General features: G+C 42.5%; 1 pseudogene across 1 annotated transcript; it reads left to right on the top strand.

Annotated features, from left to right (window-relative positions):
- The first annotated feature begins 293 nt into the window (after positions 1-293).
- Positions 294-11,456, top strand: LOC109456026 (Y-box-binding protein 1 pseudogene; annotated as a pseudogene). Its single transcript, XR_016019267.1, has 2 exons — positions 294-6,913; positions 9,780-11,456. The product of XR_016019267.1 is annotated as a Y-box-binding protein 1 pseudogene (transcript).
- The last annotated feature ends 1,162 nt before the right edge of the window (positions 11,457-12,618 follow it).

Here is a 12,618-nt window from a genome sequence, read left to right as displayed (position 1 = left end):
TGTAGGAAAGTCTGCAGCATGAGCCAAGTCAAGTTGTTTATACAGAAAAGCCACTGGAAGTGGCTTGGGTGGGCCTGAAAGTTGGGTGGGACGAGGTCTCAGGGAATTAGGGTGAATGAATGATGTTAGCCAGGTTGATGGAGACTCAGATATGGTGGCCTCCTGGGTCTGCATGCCAGGGGAGGGGGCATCAACAGAGAAACAATGGGTCTGCCAGCACTTCTGCTGGGAGAAAGCTGCTCCTTCAGCTCTCTCCCTGAAGCCAGATAATTCAGTTACTTCCCATATGCTCCTTACCAGTCTCGAGGTGGCTTCTGTCTGTCCTTAGTTATAAGACTTCAGTTAATCTAGACTTCAGGTGAGTCTCAGTGATGGCTGTTCTGTAGTTTAGTTGTAATTTTGATGTGGTCATGACAGGAGGCAAGCACAGCATTTACTTATTCTGCCATCTTGACCAGAAATGGTCTTTTTAATAAATGATGCCAGATCAGTTGCATGTCAATTAGGGAGGAAAAAATGGATGTTGCTCCTTATTTCACACCATGTACAATATCCATTCCAAGTAGATTCTTGATTTTAACATGAAAGACAAACAATGAATCTTTAAGAAGAAAACAATAGAAGAATATATTCTTTAAAAGGATACAAAAAGCTTCAGTAAGTTTGACTACATTAAAATTAAGTACTTCTTTTTATCAAAAGTCAGCATCAAGAGAGTAAAAAAGGAAGCCACAAGATAGACGATATTTTCAGTACATATCACTGACAAAAGACCCATCCCAAGTAGTTTGTAAGTCAACTAGAAAAAGACATGCAATCTGATGGAAAAGTTGATAAAATATTTTAAATACTTCACAAAAGAGAATATCGAAATGGGAATTTGGTAAATGATAATTAAGGCCACATAAGATGTTACTACACACCTATCAAAATGGCTAAAAATAAAAAGACTGACAGGATTGGGAGCAGAGAGTGGACCCTGGGGAACCCCGAACAGCCCGAGCGCTGCTGCGGGCCCAGTTACCATCACTGCAACCATGAGCATGAGGGGAAGACCCAGCAGCGCCCCCCTTCCCGGCGCTTAGCCCTGCGGGCACCAGTCCTGGCACCACCCGCATGCGCACATGGACGGCCGGGGCTCCCTCACATGGGCGGCACCTACTGGCGCCTGCCTTCCAGTGGGAACAACGAAGTCCTCCCAATGAAGGTTTGGGGAACAGTAAAATGGTCCCATGTGAGAAGCAGATATGGTTTCATCAACAGGAATGACACAGAGGAAGATGCATTTGTACACCAGACTGACATGAAGAAGAGTAATCCCAGGAAATACCTTCTCCGTGTAGGAGACGCAGAGACTGTGGAGTTTGCTGTTGAGGGAGAAGCGGATGCAGAGGCGGCGGCAAATGTTACCGGCCCTGGTGGAGTTCCAGTGCGAGGCAGTAAATATGCAGCGGGTGGTAAGCATGATACACGCTGTCCACGTCACGGGGGTCCTGCACACAATTACCAGCAGAATTACCAGAACAGTGACAGTGGGCAAAGCATGTGGCACCGGAGAGAGCTCCCTCCCCAAGGCCGGGCCCATTTCCCACCTTCCTACCTGCAGGGACCATATGGGCCTCACTCACAGTATTCCAACCCTCCTGTGCAGGGAGAAGCGGTGGGTGAGCTGACAACCAAGGTACAGGAGAACAAAGCAGCCCAGTGAGACAGAATACGTATGGGGTATAGAGCCCGATTCCGCAGGGGCCCTGGGCACCAAAGGCAGCCTAGAGAGGAAAGCAAGGAAAAAGATAAGTAAAGTCAAGGAGATGAGACCCAAGGTCAGCAGCCACCTCAATGTCGGTACTGTGGCAACTTCGATTACTGACGCGGACGCCCAGAAGGTGGCAAAGAGACAAAAGCAGCGGATCCACCAGCTGAGAATTCTTCCTTTCCTGAGGCTGAGCAGGGTGGGGCTGAGTAAATGCCAGCTTACCATCTCCACCATCATCCAGTTTAGTCATCCAACCAGAAGAAATGAATATGGAATTCCAGCAATGAGAAATGAACAAAAGGTTGGAGCTGATGCCCCCAAGTGCTTGCTCTTTGCCAGTTGACTGAATAACTAGAACTATCTGCATTATCTGTGCAGCATGGGGTTTTTAGTATTTTTCCCTAAAGACGTCTCTTTTTGGTAATGACAAAGGTGTTTAAAAAGAAGCCTTGTTTTTCTCAACACACCTTTAAAGATTTTTAAATTGTTTCATATCTGGTCAAGTTGAGATTTTTAAGAACCTCATTTTTAGTTTGTAATAAGAGTTTACAACTTGATTTTTTTTCAAAAGTCAACAAACTGCAAGCACCTGTTAATAAAGGTTTTAAATATTTAAAAGAAAATAAAAAGACCGACAATGATGAGTGTTGGTGAGGATGTGGAAGAACTGGGACTCCTGCATGCTGGTGAGAATGCAAAGTGGAAAACTGTTTTGCGATAAGTACTGAAACAGCCTATGCTGCCCTATAACCCAGCAGTCTCTCTCTTACGTATATACTTCACAGAAGTTCTTACTGTGTGTACCAGCATGGCAGCGTTATTCATTATAACCCCAAACGAGAAACAACCCATGCAAATAAATTGTGGTATATATGCGGGACCATAACAACATGGATGAATTTCACAGACATACTAATAAGAAGCCAAATTTAAAAAGTACACATTGTATGATTCCATTAATGTGAGGTTCAAAAAAGATGAAACTGTGGTGTTAGAAATCAGGACAGAGGTTGCCTTTGGGGAAGAAGGCGGGGATAGTGACGGGGAGAATTCATGAGGGGGCTTCTGGGATACTGGTAATGTTCTTTATTCATTGCAGGAGCAGTTATAATTTGTGATCATTCAGCTGTATGCTTATGAATGGTGTGCTTTTCCGTAAAGTTTAATTTTTTAACGTTTCTGGTATGAAGACCTGAAAATGTCTCCAATGGGTCCTCATGAAGAGGACTCTGCCATTGACAACAGGTTAAGTACAACTCAGGCTTTTTCTAACAGTGTCCCTGATGTGGGCTGAAGGCGGGATGCCGGAGGAAACATGTGTAAAAGCCTCTCCATGAGGATTACCTAGTTGTTTCCAGGACTTTGCTCTCTGCTGATATGCCTCAATCCGAGGGTAAACAGAGTAGAAAAAAATGGATGGGCTGTGTGTCCCGAAGGCAGTCCTGAAAGCATAATATCTCTCAATTGAGTATTGATTGGGGAGAAATGGGGATTATAGACTCAGACAGGAACTTGGAGTACAGATACACTCTACTGCCAAGTAAGGCCAGACCTAAAGGTTTTAACCATTAAGTGAGTTGGGAGAAAGATAGATATCCCCGTGTGAAAGTCTAACAGGTCACTGAGTAGAAGCCCATCTCCCTGTCGGGGAAGTGGGAGCAAGGTGAGATAGATAATACTGTATTTCCTTAATTCTAAGATAGATATTTCCCCCTACATTATAACATTTTAAAAATTAGAATGTATTTTACAGTTGAGGTGTCGTAGTTTAGTTAGCAGTGTTTTTTTTTCTTTCGAAACTTTGATGCATCTTATAACTAATGGCGTCTTAGACACAATTAAATAACTCACGGCCATCAGTGTTCCCCTTTTCAAGTTTCAATATGTCCAACTACTTGGAGGTAATAGTTCAAATTTATTTTAAAAGTCTAAATTTTGCTTGCGACCTTAGAGATCATTTACTCTAGAATTTCCCACCCACCCCCATTCCATCACATTTGTTGCCTAGGAGCCAGCAGTAGGAGGCATATTTTGATGAATATACAAATGATTTACAATAGGTTATGAATTGCTTATATTGAAGGTAACTAGATTCCTGCCAACAGTCCTTCCCTCCCCAGTATTGTTTATACTGTAATTTTTCTTCACAATCCCTTCCTTTCTAGATAATATTGAGACATATATCAGCATAACTCATCTAAAATCAGAGTCTAAATGATGAAGTTTCCTTGTTTTTAAATATGTCAGATCTACAACTCCTGAAGTGCTAGCAACTGGGGCTCCAAGTAAAGTCCACCAATAGCAATATGAAATTGTAAACTAAAACTTTGTGAAAGAAAGGAAACCAAAATGCAAAAAGTTGGGAGGAAAATTCTTTGTTTTCTTTCTTTATATAGAAATAATTTAATGATTGTTTTACAATTATTAAAATCCATGAGCCCTATTGTTTGTTTCTTTGTTACAAAATCTGAGTTTGGATCTAAAGATAAATTTATAAAGAGACTAATTGGACAAAGCCTTGAAGTAGAAAGGTTAACTGTGCTTAAATGCCCACAAGGTAGTAAGTAGTAGGGCCTGGCAGGCCTATGTGTAAGTGTGAGGTAGCTGTGCAGGAGGCAGGCCTCCTTTACCCACTGCCCTTTGAGAATCTCTGCACCTTCTCTCCTCCCCACCCCCCTTCACTACTTTGACACCCAGGCAGACCCCCTACCTAACAAAATCCATTTCCCACCACCACTTCACTGCAGGAAACAAATCGCATCCATTAATTAACATTAAGGTGTTGATAACTGATAATGGTTTGATGTGTTACCCTTCCTGAATGTATTTGCATTTTAAAATTGCATTACACAATTAACACATGTCCGTTGCTGAAAAATGGAAAATTCGGATAAGCAAAAAGGAAAAAAAAAAAAAAAAGATCCCCAGTATCATTAGAGGGAACCACTATTACACATTTAGTTTCTGTTTCTCAAGCTCTTGTCTGTGCATGTATTAACATGTGGGGGAGACTTTCACATTTGAAGGACTTGAACCCCCTTCCTTTTCCTCTCTCCCTTGCCCTAAACTGACCATCCAAGAAGCTGCCGTTCTGTAGGTACATACAGACTGACGGTGGATCGTGTTACAGAACGTGCCGCCTTTCCTGAGAAATTCTTGCACTTACAGAGTTGATAGGCAGCAGTTATTTATTTTTGGAAACCAGTTTCCTTAGGTACTTATGTTGACAGAAATCAAGTCGACATCTTAAAATATTTGACTGGCTACCTCCCAACTCTTCAAAAGGGATCAAGTGTGCTGAGCATGCTGCAGTGTTATGTTCTAGGTGTTTAATCCCGTCCCTTACAGGAACCTTCCCTCAGTTCCCGAGGAGTCAGGAAAGAAGGACTCTGAATTCTTGCAGTCCTTGCCTGTGTCACTTAAGAAGAAGTGGCCCTAGGTGGCTTTGTATTGTCACTTTTGACATCCACCTCCCCAACTGTACAGGAGTCTCTCAATGACACACTTAGAATCCTACAATCGTAGATTGCTTAGATGGCTTGGAGAGGTCCAGTTTATACATAAGCAGTCTGAGGCTAAGAGGGGTTAGATCAGCTGCCCAAAGCCACACAACTTTTTAGTGCTCTTTCTATTCCAACAGTGTTAGACATGTTCCCAGGAGCCTACAAGTTATGAAAATTATTCAATTTTGTGGATTCTTTTATGACCAAAAAAAATTTAACCTAAGCACATTTCTGATCATCTGGTTCTATTCGTTATGCTTGAGTAGTCTCTCAATTTCATCGTTTGACTTTGTGTTTTGTATTATCCCATTAGTATTTTTCACTGGTTGGACCCAGGGGTCAGGTGACAGCAGTACTCATGTAAGGCAGTGGTATTTCTGAAGGGAGGTGGTGTGACAAAGTGGAGGACACATTAATGGGTCCCCACTTTTTCAAATTTGAGGAACACTACAGCAAAACACTACATCTTGTTCCCAGCAAATGTGTGTGTTGATGGTGCATTTAGTAAAACATAAATTACACATTCTGTCTCAACTTCTCATTTCCAATTCATGGCATTGTGTTGAAAGTAAAGGTGAACAACTTTTTGGCATTTCTCGGTTACGTTTTGAGAATCGGACTGATTTCAGTACGTTGGGGTAATCTAGTTAGTGAGAACTGGAAACAGGAATTGGATCTCACTGATGTGCCCCTGAGTCCCCACAATTTCAACTATGCCTGTCCCGTGATCAGACCACAAATATTCATGCTCTCTGTAACAGTGACATCTGGTGGCCCTGGAATAATAGGACAGCAGTTGAGTGGCTAAACCCTGGATTTTGATGAGATGGTCTTATTCTAATAATACAGTTGCCTGTCACCTTTCCTAGGAAACCCCCTCCATTCCCATCACCCCACTCCCAATTGGCACCTTCAAAATTGCCCCTGCTTCCCGAGTGGGAAGACGTGAATTTACCCGGTCGGGCCCAGCTGCCATAGGCCATGTTAGGTCAGGCCTGTCCTGGATCCTGGTGCTCAAAGGGCCAGTGATTTATTGCCTCCCTGGGCAGCAGGTGACAAGAGTATTTTTAGTGTCTGGAGCCTTTGGGAGAAGGATAGGGTGGCGGAGGGGGGCTGTGAGGTCTGTGGGAATCAGCTTTCCCAAGGTCGAAGTTCAGTCTCCTGATCATGGGGTCTCTTCCCCAACCTCTTTTGGGCTTTCAGGCTCTTAGTACGGGGGTCCCCACTTTAAACACGATGTACATCTTCTCGTGTCTGTCTGCCTTTTCCTTTTCCTAGTCAGTTTGTAAGCACCGGCAAGACAAAGACCTTTGGGATGCCAAGTTGTTTGGTAGCCAGGAAAAGGGCTGGGTGGTATTAACACCCTGCGTGTGTTTGTTCCACTTCAAAGCACTTTTCAGTTCATTGTATTATCTGACCCTCACAATGATCCCATGAGCTATGTGCACAGTGATGATCGTCTTCCTTTTGCGGAAGAAGAACCTGGTGAAGAAAGGTGAACATCTGCCCGATGCCACAGGGAACACATGTGACTTAACCTGAAGCCAGGCTGTCCCGGCTTTGCCACCACGCAGTACTGACTGACTTCTGCCGCTCACGAGTGCTGAGATTCGGGACAAGACACTTAACTCCTCAGGCTCCTTACCCAGAAACAGTAAGTACTTGGCACTTACCGTTGTGAGGATGAGCCCAGCCCACATTAAACACCAAAGAAGCTGTTTTAATCTGATCCAAATAAAAACTCACACATTTCTTTAGCTTTGAGTGGGTCCCTGCTCCAAGTTCTGAATATACAGCATTGCTACTACCTTCATGTAAGGAGACAATCTCAGAATCAACTCTTAAACATGCCAGGTGCTCAGGCCTAGAGCACACTGGCTGAGCAGGTGCCGCAGAGAGAATAAAAGGTAAAAATGGGAAAGCCCGTGCATCTCAAAGCTTTGTCAGTTGACCATCCAACGCTGGATGTGAGTTACTCTCACGCTGCGATGACTCAGGGTCGTAAATGTTTGTGTGAGTCCTTATCCTTTTTCCTTGGCATCCTTTTCCTTTCTGCTTGTGCTTCAGGAAAGAAGAATTTTCAGAGAAATTGGGGAAGTAACTGGGTCTCCTGCAGTGAGGGCGTTGGAGGCGCCTGTGGTTGCAATTTGTCAACGCCTGCATTTCACCCAGACCAGTTGGGCTGGACCCCCTGAGCTTGTCCTCAGCTGCCCCCATGCCACCATGTACCCTGAGGTCGCAGCTGGTGGAGAGGGCTGCTGTAAGTGTGGTTTTGGTTTTGCATGTGCCTATGAACACAGCATGGATCTGTGGGTCCACTGGGTCCCCGCCTCCCTGGTGGGTGCTAAGTACCTTATAACTGGACCTCTGCCTGCATTTCTTTGCTTAGTTAGCTCTTAAGTTTCCCATGGGGGCAGAATCTGTCTCAAACCTCAGTTCATTTGCCTATTGACCCTAAAACCCTAAATAGATTTAGTCGGTGGAGAAAAGCTCGGTGGTGGTGGTGAAGGTGTCAACATATACTATTCCATTGATCCTTTTCCTGTTGGTGCTGGCGCCCAGCTTACTCCCAGCCCCCACTCTGGAAATTGTTGTCAGTAGTTCACTAGTTCGATATTCTGTGTAGAAAAGGTTCCATGGCCATGATCAAATTCTATACCATATCCCCGTCTGCCATGCCAACCATCTTCACTGTCATCACGCAGAGCAACACCCAGAGGGAGCAGCCCACCTCAAGGCTGGGTACCCACTGGACAGTGATCTCCTTCCCTCCCTTGCTCGTCCTGTGTTCCCAGACATCTGCTTGGGATGCCCTGGGCCTGGGAGGAGCCTTTCGTTCAGTGAGCTGGCCCAGCACAGGCTCATTCTGGATTCATAAGACTTCAGCCCTGGCGATTCCGGCTGGCATTCTGAGCATATACTATTCCATTGATTTCTTAAATCCAAGCAAGTTTGTGAAGAACAGCCCTTGAATCTACCTGTCCATCCTCCCGGCCTTCCCTCCTCTTCATACCTTTAGACGCTCAAGCTTTGGGTGAGTCTCTCCCACTTGGCAGCCCTGTTCCAAGCATGGCTGACACTGCAGGAAGGAAGCTGATGCTTTGTCACGGGGCTGGGTGGGATTAAATCCCAGTGGATGCCGCCCAGCTAAGGTGCATTTCCCTCTCTGCTTTGTAATGGTTTCCTCTCTCTGCTTTGATCAACACCATGCAGAAGCCTCTGCTTTGAATCCATTCCGGGATCCCTGGCTTGTACAACTCATTGCCTGCTCTTTAGCCTTTACTAAAACCTGCTCTCAGCATAGCATCTCATCAGTGCATTCACATTAAGTTAAGATCCACCCCCAAGTTGGGAGAGGGTTTTAGGGCCAGGGACACCTCATCGAATCATGTGAAATTGGGAAATCAAGGAACCTAAGGATTCTAATTCGCAATCTTACACAACTTAAAGCCGAGAAGTAGCCATGTCACTGCACTGTCCCCCTCAGCACTCAGGGGTGCATATTCCATTGTTGTGATTGTGTCTATATCAGACTCTCTTCAGTATAAAATATCAAAGCATATGCTACTAAATAATGTAGGACATTTTTCGCCCCCTGCCACACCTTTCTGAGGTTAAGACTTCTTTTCCTTAACTCAGAAATCATTAGAGACTCAAACTATTTTCCTGATTTGTACTTGGAATGCCATCTCTGAGCACTATTTTATAAACCTGTGAAATCTTGATATAAAACCATAGATTGGTAGGTTCCAATGCTCAGTGCCTATATTGGTCAGGTCAGCTAGTGCCGAGGGGGATAAAAACCCCACGGGAATCTTCTCAGTGTCATGCAACAATAAGATTTGTCTTCAGAGCTCTGTGTGTCATCTGGGATTGGGCTGATGGGACAGGGCTCAGCTGGTCATCTCTGCTCAGGCTGCAGTGGCTGAGTGGCTCCGCTTCTCACTTCAGGTCTCTGGACCAACTTGGTAGCTTTGCTGTACATCTCTCTCAGCCAATCCTCAGACGGCAGGCTACCCAAAGCTTGTTTTTCTAATGGCGGTGGCAGAGGCAGACAAGTGTACAAGTTCATTTCAAACCCCTGCTGTGTCACATCTACTAACATCCCATTGGCAAAAGAAACTCACGTGGCCAACCCCAAAGTCTACCATGGTGAAGCCATGACAGGGGTGTGGATGGAAAAAGGAATGAAGAATTGGGGCCAAGAATACTACTATTCTCACCTGTGGTACACAGGAAAGAACTAAAGGGTTTCTTTTGCCAATTGCTATCAGTTGCATTTTGTTGCAAAGATGTTACAGGGAACCCAGAAGTCCTGACAAACTTCTGAAAGCAAAGCAGAAAGAAAAAAAAAGCCAAAGGGAAAAAAGACTTGTTTCTTAGTGGTTGGTTTTCACAGCAGCACTCTCCTGGGAAGGTCCTTAAGATGCTGAAGCAGGGATGGGGGTAGGGGAGCAGGCAGAGGAGGTGCAAAGAAGATAGCAGAAGAGTAGTGTGGTAACCAAAGATCTCTTCTACAGCTAAGGGTGGTGAATCTACATTCTGCTAGTGGAAGCCAAGGAAGCACCAAGGAAGTCAGAGCCCCTGGGACCAGCCAGGTGAAGATCGGGACAGCCAAGATACCACATAAGCCAGGCTGAAGCGCTGGTTCACGTTTACGATCAGTGGGGTTTATGTGCTTAAATTAACCTTTGAGTAAACAAAGTTATCCGTGATGTTTGGTTGCTCTTGCCTTATTTATTAATTATTTAAAATGTAGTTTTTATTTTTATAAGAAGAATATAGGTATCTAGTTTTAGAAGTGAAATAAAAATAGAGGCTTATAATGGAAGCCAGCGGTCTCCTGCTTCATCCCTACAAACTCCTAATTCCTTCTTTCCAGAAACAACTGTTTTAGCTGCATCCTCTGATAGTTTCTCTACATGTTTTTCCATGTTTATGTTGCTGTTTTTTGAGTTTTCAACTTTAGACATAACCTATGCTCTTCCTACTGTGGAAGACGAGAATTTAACTCAAACTCTCTGCCATGCTCCACCCACATGTATATATTTCCCGTCCCCCATATTCCCAATAAAGATATTCTGGTTAAATGAGTAGTTAGTATTTGCATTATTATTGTTATGTAAATATTGTTCATAGCTGAGACATTTAGTGTACTATGATTACATTTCCTTTCAGTATAACTTTTTGTTTTTCCAGAAGCTAATTGCCTCTTTATCTGTTGGTTGCCTGGTTTTCTACATACTGATCAATATAATACAATCCCAAACTGTCAAAACTGAAAACTTCACTGATCTAATCAGATGAGGTAAGGTAAACCATAGGGTTTTTTGTTTGTTTGAGACATCTTTCTTCTGGGAACCATTCATCCTCTTGTTTTCCTCTGTCATGATTGCTCTGTAGGCCTCTGCATAGAGATTGTTATGGAATTCCTTTGCTTCCCTCCAGTGTTGAATTCCATGTTGCCTGGATCCCATGTCTCCATCTTGGCTTATTCTCTTAAGGGAGCATGACTACTAGTAGCTCCCTAATAAAGAGTGTACCAGTTCTCACACGTCTGAAAATGTCATTACTCCATCCTCACAATTGATTATTTGATTGAGTATAAAATTCTAGGTTAGACATTATTTTCCCTCAGAATTTTTTCTGTTTATTTTTTATCTTGAAATAATTTTGGACTTACAGAAAAGTTGCAAAAACATTACAGAGGTCTATTCAGTGCCTTTACCCAGCTTCCCCGAATGCTAACATCTTACATAGCCATAGTACAATGATTGAAACTAAGAAATTCACTTTGGGACACTACTATTAACTAAATTGCAGACTTTGGATTTCCACCAGTTTTTCCAATAATATCATTTTATTTTTCCAGGATCCAATCCATATTCCCATATTACATTCAGTTGTTTAGTCGTCTTAGTCCCCTCGGAGCAGCTCCTCAATTTTTCTTTGTTTTTCATCATCTTGACAGTTTGAAGAAGCAGTTATTTTATAGAATGTCCCTCACTATGGATTTGTCTGATATTTTCTCATGATTAGACTGAGGTTCTAGATTTTTGGCAAGAATACCTAGAGGTGAGGTACCCTTCTTAGTACATGATACCAAGTGTACATGATGGTGGTAGGACTTATTACTGGGATGTTAATCTTGATCATTTGGCAGTTTTATGCCAGGTTCCTCCACTGTAAAGTTACAATTTTTTCTTTTATAATTAACAAATATATTGGTGGACATAGTTTAAGACTATGCAAATATCCTATTGATCCTCAAACATTCATCCACTAATTTTAGGATTCGTTGGTGAATCTTGCCTACAACAATTATTATTGTAATATTCTTAATGGTGATTTTTCTATTTCTCTCATTTCTTTCACACTTGTTAATGGAATTCTTTTGTAAGATAGAGCTTCATTTATTTAGTAATTCATTTATTTATATCAGCATGGACTCATAGATATTTATTTTATTCTAGGTGTTAATAGTACAGTTTTGGTGTTCAAATTTCCCTCGGAATTTTGAAGGATTTGCTCCATTATCCTTTAGATTTCAGTATTGCTATTAAGAACTTTAATACTATTTTGATTCTTGATCTTTTGTATGTGACCTGTTTTTCTTTGTTAGATGTTCTGAAATTTCATAATGTTATGCTTTTGTGTTTATCTTTATAATGTATATTTGTACTTTATTCCCCTTCAAGCTGGAAATTCATGTGTTCTGGAAAATGTTTATGTTTTATTTATTTGATAATTCACCCCCTCTATTCTTCTCCTTCTCCTCCTTTTCCTTCTCCTTCTCTTCCTCCTCTTCCTCCTCTCCTTCTATTTCTGATGCCAAACTCTTGGACTAAAGTTTTCTCATGTTTTAATTTGCGATTTCTTCTTTTATCCTTCATCTTTTTGTTCTACTTTTTAGGAAATTTTACTTCTACTTTATCTTCCAACTTTGTATTGGGTCTTTCAGTGTAGATTTCCAAGAGCTCTTTCTTGTTTTCTAAATATTTTTAATAGCAATTTTGCCTCATGCGTGTAGTATCTTTTCTGATTTCTAAGGGTGTTTATCATTAGGGGGAAGTTTTCTTTTGCTTCCTGCAATGATCTCTGTTTCCCCCAGGTGCTTTTTTCCCATTTGTTTTTGTCTCTCTTTCATGTTGGAAGCTTTTTCCCAAATGTCCTGTCTTCCTATTCGAGTAAGGCATTGAACAGGATATTCGCACTGTGCCAGGTATTATTCACAATCCCTTGTGAAGGAAAAAGTATACTTTTACAGGGGAGAGATCCAGCTGTTACTGCTTTTATAAAGAGATCAAACTTCACTTCACTACTAGTGAGATATGCGGAAGTTGTCTCCTGATGTGATGC

Source organism: Rhinolophus sinicus, chromosome 16 (genome assembly GCF_057876585.1).
Source record: "Rhinolophus sinicus isolate RSI-liver-muscle chromosome 16, RSI-T2T, whole genome shotgun sequence".
Lineage (NCBI taxonomy): Eukaryota > Metazoa > Chordata > Mammalia > Chiroptera > Rhinolophidae > Rhinolophus > Rhinolophus sinicus.
The sequence above is the reverse complement of the archived record's forward strand: the minus strand, read 5'-3'. Positions and strand labels throughout refer to the sequence as shown.